This window comes from Centruroides sculpturatus, unplaced genomic scaffold (assembly GCF_000671375.1).
Source record: "Centruroides sculpturatus isolate CEXI.00-Female unplaced genomic scaffold, Cexi_2.0 scaffold531, whole genome shotgun sequence".
Classification (NCBI taxonomy): Eukaryota; Metazoa; Arthropoda; class Arachnida; order Scorpiones; family Buthidae; genus Centruroides; species Centruroides sculpturatus.
In genome coordinates this window covers 152,641-161,421 of record NW_019384680.1, presented here as the reverse complement: position 1 = coordinate 161,421, position 8,781 = coordinate 152,641, and positions in this window count along the sequence as shown.

The window sequence follows — 8,781 nt, the reverse complement described above, 5'->3', positions numbered from 1 at the left end:
GACCAGCTCTCAGTCGTCCAAAGAACGGCCTTTCCCCGTCGTAGGGAACGAGTGTGGAGGGCTTTACGGTTATATTATAATTTAGAGCGGAAGTTGGTGATAGCGAATTCACCTTCTTCCTTCGTCAGGTTCCCGACACCAGTTTGTCAATTTATAGAGGCGCGGACAAACACGCGATAACGATCTGATTCGGAATGAATTGAGGAGACATTCTTATATAATAAACATAAGTAAAATTTAATAAATCCAAACAACGAATACAGAAAATCAATAACAACGATTATATGACAAGTTAAAGGTTACGACTAAATCTATGCTAATGCGCGATCGAGAGAGAGCTCACAAAATGATTCTAAACATACGACCTGTTAGTTGTCGTCTTCGTTTCTGTAGATATAGGACACCTTGTAGATAGGGTTCATCTTCCTTTCGTATGGGAGATTAATTCGTGCACAAAATATAAAGATATCACTTCTTCTAAGTGTAGACTCGGGACTTAGTCTATCGGACTCCGTTATGGGCGTTGGCCATCAGGAGGAAACGTATGTGGAGTCTGGACACTTTCAAATCGGTCGGAGGACTCCCCGAATTATGACTAATTTCTCCTTTTATTTCCAAACTTCGTCCAATCATCGTATAGTAACTCTTTCGTGAGAACGGATGAGAGGGGGATGAATGAGGGGTAACCATTTCCCATCGGAGCGAGATTTTTAACCAGATATGGGAAAAACAGCGGATGTTCTCCTCGATGAAAGGAAATAACATTTGTCATCTAATTTTTCCCACGTCTAAAACAATATTTTTCTCACCAAAACGAAGTATTATTTGGTGACATTATTTAAGCATATTTAATAAAAATTATTAAATGAGGCCTAGGGCCTTCCGGATCTCACATATATTTAACAGAGGAAACATGTAGTGCTCAGTCAAAAAATGACCCCTCCCAAATTTTTACAATTTTGGACTCAGGACATCTTGAAATTTCAAGTTATGCAAAAGATTCGAGGTTTTTTCTATATGTGTGGATGTTAGACTGTATATGGGGGGGGCATGATTTTGTTCACCCTGTTTGAAGCCTAATAATTTCTGTGCTCAGAGAGGTCAGAATAGGAGTTAGATGGTTTAACACAGGAGTTAGTTGTTAAGTGTCAAAGTGGTTGAACTAAATCATGTCCCCATATACATTCTAACATCTTAGACAAGGACATCTTAATGGGTTTTACTATACTATTATAAAATGGCAAAAAAAGCTTACTTTGAGGGTAGAGACGAGTTTTATTTTATTTTTTTAAATTTTGAACGCTAATAATGAGTAAAATATTCATTAAGAGATATGATACTTGACCACTTTTATGTCTTCACTCTGTCAACCTTTAATTAAGAACTAAAATTTAATAGTATTAATGCCCCTTTATATGCAAGCTACAGTGTCACATTTCGTTTCTTAAACTTTACCCATTCTGAGATATTGTTTAATATCTCAGAACAGAAAATAAAGAAATTAAACAAATTAGACACCAATGCACACACGCGTGTGAATTTTTCCCCTTTATTGACTTTTTTGAGGGGTTTGGAAGGTCTCCAAACGTATAGCTTTGCAAAAGAAACTTGGAGGGTCAAATTTGACACGATTCCAATACTTGTTCATTTTATATGCATAACAAGTTGGTAAGTAAAAAGGAGTCGGAGTCGACGGATTTTTTGATGACTCTGACTTCGGTTAAAACACCAAAACTCCATGACTCCGACTCCACAGCCCTGGTAATATCTTAACTAATGACAATACACAAATATAGATAAAATACATTTAAGCTCTGTAATCTATATATATAATCGAGACGAGTTGATAATAATAATAATCAGTGCAGAGCCCAAACGGTTAGGAGTTGGAAGCTGAAATTTGTTACACAGGGTACGTCACGAAAACGCACACTAAGAAGGGATTTTTCGAAATGCCCCCCTGGGGGGAGAGGGACAGGATTAAGCTTAACACTTTTATCAACAATAGAAGTGTTAAGTAACAATGAAAGTGTTAACAATGGAAGTGTCAACAATGGAAGTGTCAACAATGAACGTGTTACGTAACAATGGAATTGTTAAGAGAAAGCGACGTTTTAAGAGAAAGTACAGTTGGTTTTCGTTTTTCCAGGAAATTGAAGATATTTTTAGACCCATGTAAAAATTTTCTAATTAGTCTGGAAACGGGGGATCCAATTTTTGCATTCTGTGAAAACGGGTAAGGTTGACTATAACGTAATAATCTTAATCTTCGCTATCGTTACTTTTGCCCGAGCAACGCCAGGCCCACCTGCTAGTTATTTATATAACAGAAGGAATTCTCTTAGATATCTTGTATTTCTAACAACCAATCTTCTGAGATAATAAGACAAATTTTATGTCTAGTTATATTTAATTTTTATTACATTAAGTTTTGGACATTAAATTGTTAATAGTTGATAATTTTTACAATTAAAGATATTTCAAATTAAACTATATTCATAAAACTGTTACTATTTGTGACATTATACACCAATGACATTTGTTAAATACAGATACATAAAAGAAATTATTAATTAACAATAAAATAATAACACTTAACAATAAAAATTCCATAAATATTTCAGACTGCATTAAAAGAAAACTCAATCTAGAATTTTAACTTTTGTTATAAACACGTTTGTTATATTTTTCATCTATACAATTTTATTAATTTTAATAAACAACAATTAATTTCATGATTTTTATGACTAAAATTCTGATACTTAACTACTTTGTGGATAGTAACTATACTAAAAATATTTAGGAAAACAAATAGTTTATCTGTTATAAAAGATGCTTGTTTTTCACTGAAAAAAATAAAGCGCTATTATTGCTTGCTATTTATTATTATTAATAAGATTTTATACATTTCTTAAGATAAGAAAGATTTTGCATAAAAAGAAGTTATAGTGATATTACTGAAAAATATAATCTTTTCACATAGAAATAATAGACATTTAGCACCAGATAAAATTAGAAAATACAAATTTAGTTGCCAACATACAAATGTATCTAAGCCAACAGTTAATATATTAAAAGTTTTTGTTCTTAAAAAAGCTGATAGTGTCCTTGTTTCTGAAAATTTTATTACTTATTAGGATTCATACATTTTTATAATTTGCTTTTATTTTTGGTTGATTTTTAATAGTAGCCATTTTATAAATTTTATAATTATAGCTTCTAACTTATAAAATATAATTTTAAGTATTTTTTTTTCTTTAATTTGTTTATCTTCTGTAAATGCTTTTTATATCTATTTATAATGAAAGTAATTCAGATTATCTATTAATAAAAATGTTAAACTTTAAAGCATAGATTCCTGAAATCTAAGGATTGTCCTGATTTCTAACTGTTGATATAATTATCAACTCTTGTTAATTATTAGCTTAGTTTGTTCTTGATTAAAATAAATAAATTTCTTATAATGTAATGGAAGTATCAAGATGTAATAATTCATATCATTTTAAATAATCAATAAAAAAAAAAAAAAAAACATATATTAATTGCTTTTTATAATTTTAAATTTTATTAAGCATCTTCAAGAAAATTATCTTCTAAAACAAAACAGCAGAATAATCAAAATAAAAAATTGAAAGTTCCTATTATTGTCAAAATTTCTTCGTGTGATAACAGTAAGTAAAATTACAATATACAGTGAAAACTGCTTAGGCGACCACCTGCATTCGACGGGCACCTGTCAAAATGGGCAAAAATTTTTGGCACGGAATAGTTTATCCATAGAGTCTTCGTATAAGTTACCTGTATTAAACGACCACCTGTGTAACGCGACTGCGGGCATTGATTTTTGGTCCGAAACAACATACAACACCTGTAATAAGCGACCACTTTTGCGAATGTATCTGGCCTAAACTATTGTAAGAACCCATCTCAACAATGTTTCTATTTCCTAATATAATGAGTTAGTCTAAACTCTCGTTTGAACCCATCCAGGGCACTTCTCCCACCCTTGAAATTAGGTGCAGGTGTTAATAAATTAGTCTAGCAACAAAGGAAATTCATTTCAGTTTGCTGGAAAATGTCCGAAATGCAAAGTGCTGTCGTTAGAAGATCATATTAAAGTTATCGCAACAGCAATTAGCGGCGAAGTTTAACTGTGGGAAAACAAAATTTATTTTACTGTAAACCTACAGTATTTTCCTTGGGGGTGTAAAATATTGTACACGATACAATTAATCGGCTGATCTCATCGTTTGATAAAATCTATTTTTATTTATTTATTTTGAAGCTCATATACAGTACACGTGCGATAAATAGTTTCTGTATCAACCTACCTTATTTCCACGATATTTTTAGAAAAATAATATCCAAGTAATTTTCGCAGGCAAAATATTCAAAAAACAATAAACGCATTAATGCAAAAATCAGTTTTACTTCCTTTTTCGATTCCGCGATTGTAATGAAATCGTATAATGAGAAAAAAAATAAAATCGTTTTATTATTAATTAATAATTTTTCTTATTGTACTTAATTAATTAAGAAAATATTAAATATTAAAAAATACAGTATTTTTAAAGTTAAAGTAAGATTAAACTAACGAAAACCAAAAGCAAAGTGATGGAGAGATAGGACGCGCTTGTATATCGATAACATAATACACGTAACTGAGGAGCGAACCAAAACAACCAAGTCGAATTAAGTCGGAAAAAAAGAAAGTGTGCATTATAATCGAGAAAATGCGACTACTGTATTAATCTTTAAAATATTGGTGTTAAATTTGTCTTATAATATCATGACGACTCCTGTAAATCGGGTTATCCAATAAGAATAAAATACAATACCAATATAGCCCTATCGTTGAAAAACTTCGCTTATTTTTGCTCGCCTCGAATTTTGCTAAGTAGAAATGGCTAAAAAGTGCGCAAAATACGTACGGAAATACGGTATTACAGCACCACCTGTATTGGATGACCACCTGTCTAAAAGACCACTTTTTGAAGGAATTGTGGGTGGTCACCATAGACAGGTTTTACTGTATATATTTATAGTTATGTATAAAACTGTGCAAAGTGTATGCTCTTAGTTTTCTTAATCTTCCCTTGATGTATTTTTAAATCTGTCTATTTTATCAAAGTAATATTAGTGTGATAAATAAACAAAATGAAATCCACATTAAAACTCCACTAATTCATCAGGAGTTGAAACTGAAGGTGTAATGTATTAAAGAAATAGATGGACTAGTGAATATATCAATGGAGGATTAAGAACACACACTTTGTACAGTTTTACATAGGTATGTAATTATGGTATTTAAGTACAATTATTATAACAAAAAATATAACAGTCAATATTGTTTAACATTCCTGATGGAATGTTAAACAATGTATATATTCATGACGTACAGGGTTTGTCCAATAAGTATTGGGACTGAAGTCATAAAATGACATTTATTGAAGATATATGTACAGTGAGCTAATAATCTTCGAAATATAACCCTCCTGCATTATTACATCACTGCAAAAATTTTTTCCAGTCTTCATACGCTTTCTTGAGAGCAGCAACCACAAGGCTGTTCAGGCACTCTGTCGAAGCCACTTGGACCACCTCAATCATCCAAAAATGATATCCTTTCAGGCTCCTTTGATACAAAAGAACAAAAATAAGTCAGAGAGAGCCACATTTGGACTCTAGGATGCCAACCACCCTACAGGTAGCATTGACATGTTGTGTTTGGCCAGTGTTTCCTTCACAATTAGCAATATGTGACTGGGCACATTGTCGTGATAGAGCATTCAGTTTTTGGATGCAGTGGACCCTAATCCTGAAAAGTTCTTGCACTTTGGCCACATTTTCATTGGTTCAGGTTGCTATTGGATATCCAGTGCGTTGTTCATTTTCAATGTCTGCCGGCCATGTTTGAATTTTTTATGCCAGTCAAAAACATGCATTCTGGACATGGCTTTGTCCTTGTAAGCCTCATCATATCCAAAGTCTCAGTAGTGGACTTGTTCAATTAAGTGCAAAATTTGATGACAAAACACTGCTCGAAGGTTCTCTGCATCTTGACTTTCGATACGAGCACTAAACACACTTTCACTTCAGGCACGATCTACACACTCCAAAGGCTCAGAGACAACTGAGTTGGGTCTCGTAGCGTTTGACATCCCCCACCACCAAACCCGCCCATAGAAACTGTCCTCCACCTCTTCCCATTAACAGGAAAAAAAATCAATCCAGATACTTACTGGACAAACACTGTATTTAAATTTTAAAAATCTTAAAACTTTTTGCAAGATTTTCTCATAACTTTAAATTTTAAGACTTGCTATATGATAGACTTTATTCCTGGCAATACAATCACTTTATATACAAGACACACGAGATCAATATTGCCATCTTTTTTCCATGCCTTATTGCAACTCTGGAAATTGTTTTCATCAAGTTGTTGTACAACATTGGTTACAGGATTTTAGATGTTCTCAATGATGACTTCTATCGTTTGTTGATGTAGAACAATGGTTCCCAATTAGTGGTACGCGTACCCCTAGGGGTATGCGGAATTGCATGAAGGGGTATGCGCGGCAATCTAAAATCGGTCGATTTAAAATTTAAATGCATGAGATAAAGCAATAAAAAAAAATAATGGGTGGACCATCAAAAATTTGGCAATTTACAATATGATGTGGAATACAGAAATTCGTTTATTTATAACTAAAAATATACTCGAAATTTCATTTTAAAAAAATGCATTTGTGACAATACCTAAATTCTTACGCAAGAAACAAAAATTGGACAATTAAAATTATCATATCAGTGAAGTGGCAATAAAATATTTACTACCATTTTGCACAACATACCTCTGCGAGAGCAGATTTTTGGCCATGACAAACATGAAAATTAAACATCGTCAGCGACTTCAACTCAAAGATAACGTGAGACTGAAGCTGACCAAAAAGCAACCAGATTTTACAAAGTTGTGCAAAGAAAATTATGCACATTTGTCACATTAAAATTAAATAACCTTATGTTATTTTCATTATTATTAGAATTTTATTTTAAAGGTAATAAATGTAAAAAAAACTTATTCTATTTATCACTAGCTGTCTACTCACAGCTTTGCCTGCATTATATCGAATTTTCTTGTGGGAGTAAGATATTTTTTCGCAGTAAAATGTATCCTATGTCCATCTCCAACATGTAAGCTATTTCTGTGCCAAATCTTATTAAAACCTGTTTAGTGGTTTAGATGTGAAAAGGTAGCAGACAGACAGAATTAACTTCAAATTTATAATAATATACTAATATTATAAATTTGAAGTTAATTCTGTCTGTCTGATTAATATGNTCTCGTGGGAGTAAGATATTTTCTCGTGGTAAAATGTAGCCTATGTCCATCTCCAACATGTAAGCTATCTCTGTGCCAAATTTTATTAAAACCTGTTTAGTGGTTTAGATGTGAAAAGGTAGCAGACAGACAGAATTAACTTCAAATTTATAATAATATACTAATATTATAAATTTGAAGTTAATTCTGTCTGTCTGATTAATATGAATTTCTGCTATAAGGGGTACACGAGTTTGAGCTCTTTCTTGAAGTGGTACGCAGGAAAAACTAAGTGGAAACCACTGATGTAGAAGAATGACAGTCCATACATGTTGAACATTATTACCCAAAATCAAAGTTGAAGGATGTTTTGATCTTGATTAATCCTCCTCCAATTCTTGCCCTTTTAAAAATATTTTATGCCAGTTAACACATGACAACTTCATCATCATATATAGTTTTAATGCATCATCAATTTCATGTAAAATTTCATTGAATATCATTGTTCAATACTTTTCTCCATTCTTCTGTAACCACCACTAAAAACTTACTAAATCTTTAATAATACAAATTATATTGACAAAAGATTGTTAAAACTTGTACCAAATATTCAGGAAGGATTACACAATTGACTGTTGTATAAACAAATGTTACAATGTTGCCATAATGCACAAAATAAATTTAGCCTCATTACTTTTTAGTTAGATCTTGTATAGGCATGGACAACTTATGACATTTTGAATTTTCACATATTATCATGTTCTTAAATATATTTTTCATAAATAATTTACAAAAAATCCACATGTCCATTGAATAAAAGTTGTAAGATTATAAGTGATAAGTTTGAGGATTAGTTAACCCTAGTATCACATCTCTTTAACAAGTTTGTAAACGTCTAATGTAAACTGTCAACAATAACAAGTTTTATTGAGTTTAAATATCTAGGGTTCCCCAAATATTTAAAACTGATAAAAAATTATAAGCTCAAAAGTTCTTACTAAAGTTAAATAAATACATTATTTTTCTTTAAATTTTTCATTTACAATTTTAAATGAATAAAAATTATATAATTTATTGTTTATATTAAAACACTATAAATAACCTGACTTTACAAGGGGAAGCCAAAGTTTCCAGAATTATAATCCTGCACTGTACTGGCACGAGATAGGGAAATGCAGTCCTAATCACCTTCAAACTTGGCCCCTCCGGCACAGATGCACTTGTTCCTTCGATCCTGCCACAGTTGAAAGCAGATGTGAAATGCTTCCTTTTGAATCTTCTGGAGTTGGGCTGTTGTATTCCTCCCTGCTTGCAAAAAATGTCTCTTTGATGCCCATTTTGAGAGTAGGGACCAGCCAAAAATCACTGGAAGCAAGATCTAGAGAGTAAGGTGACTGGATGATGACAGGAATGCTTTTGTTGGTGAGGAATTGTTGCACAACAAGCAAAGTATGATACAG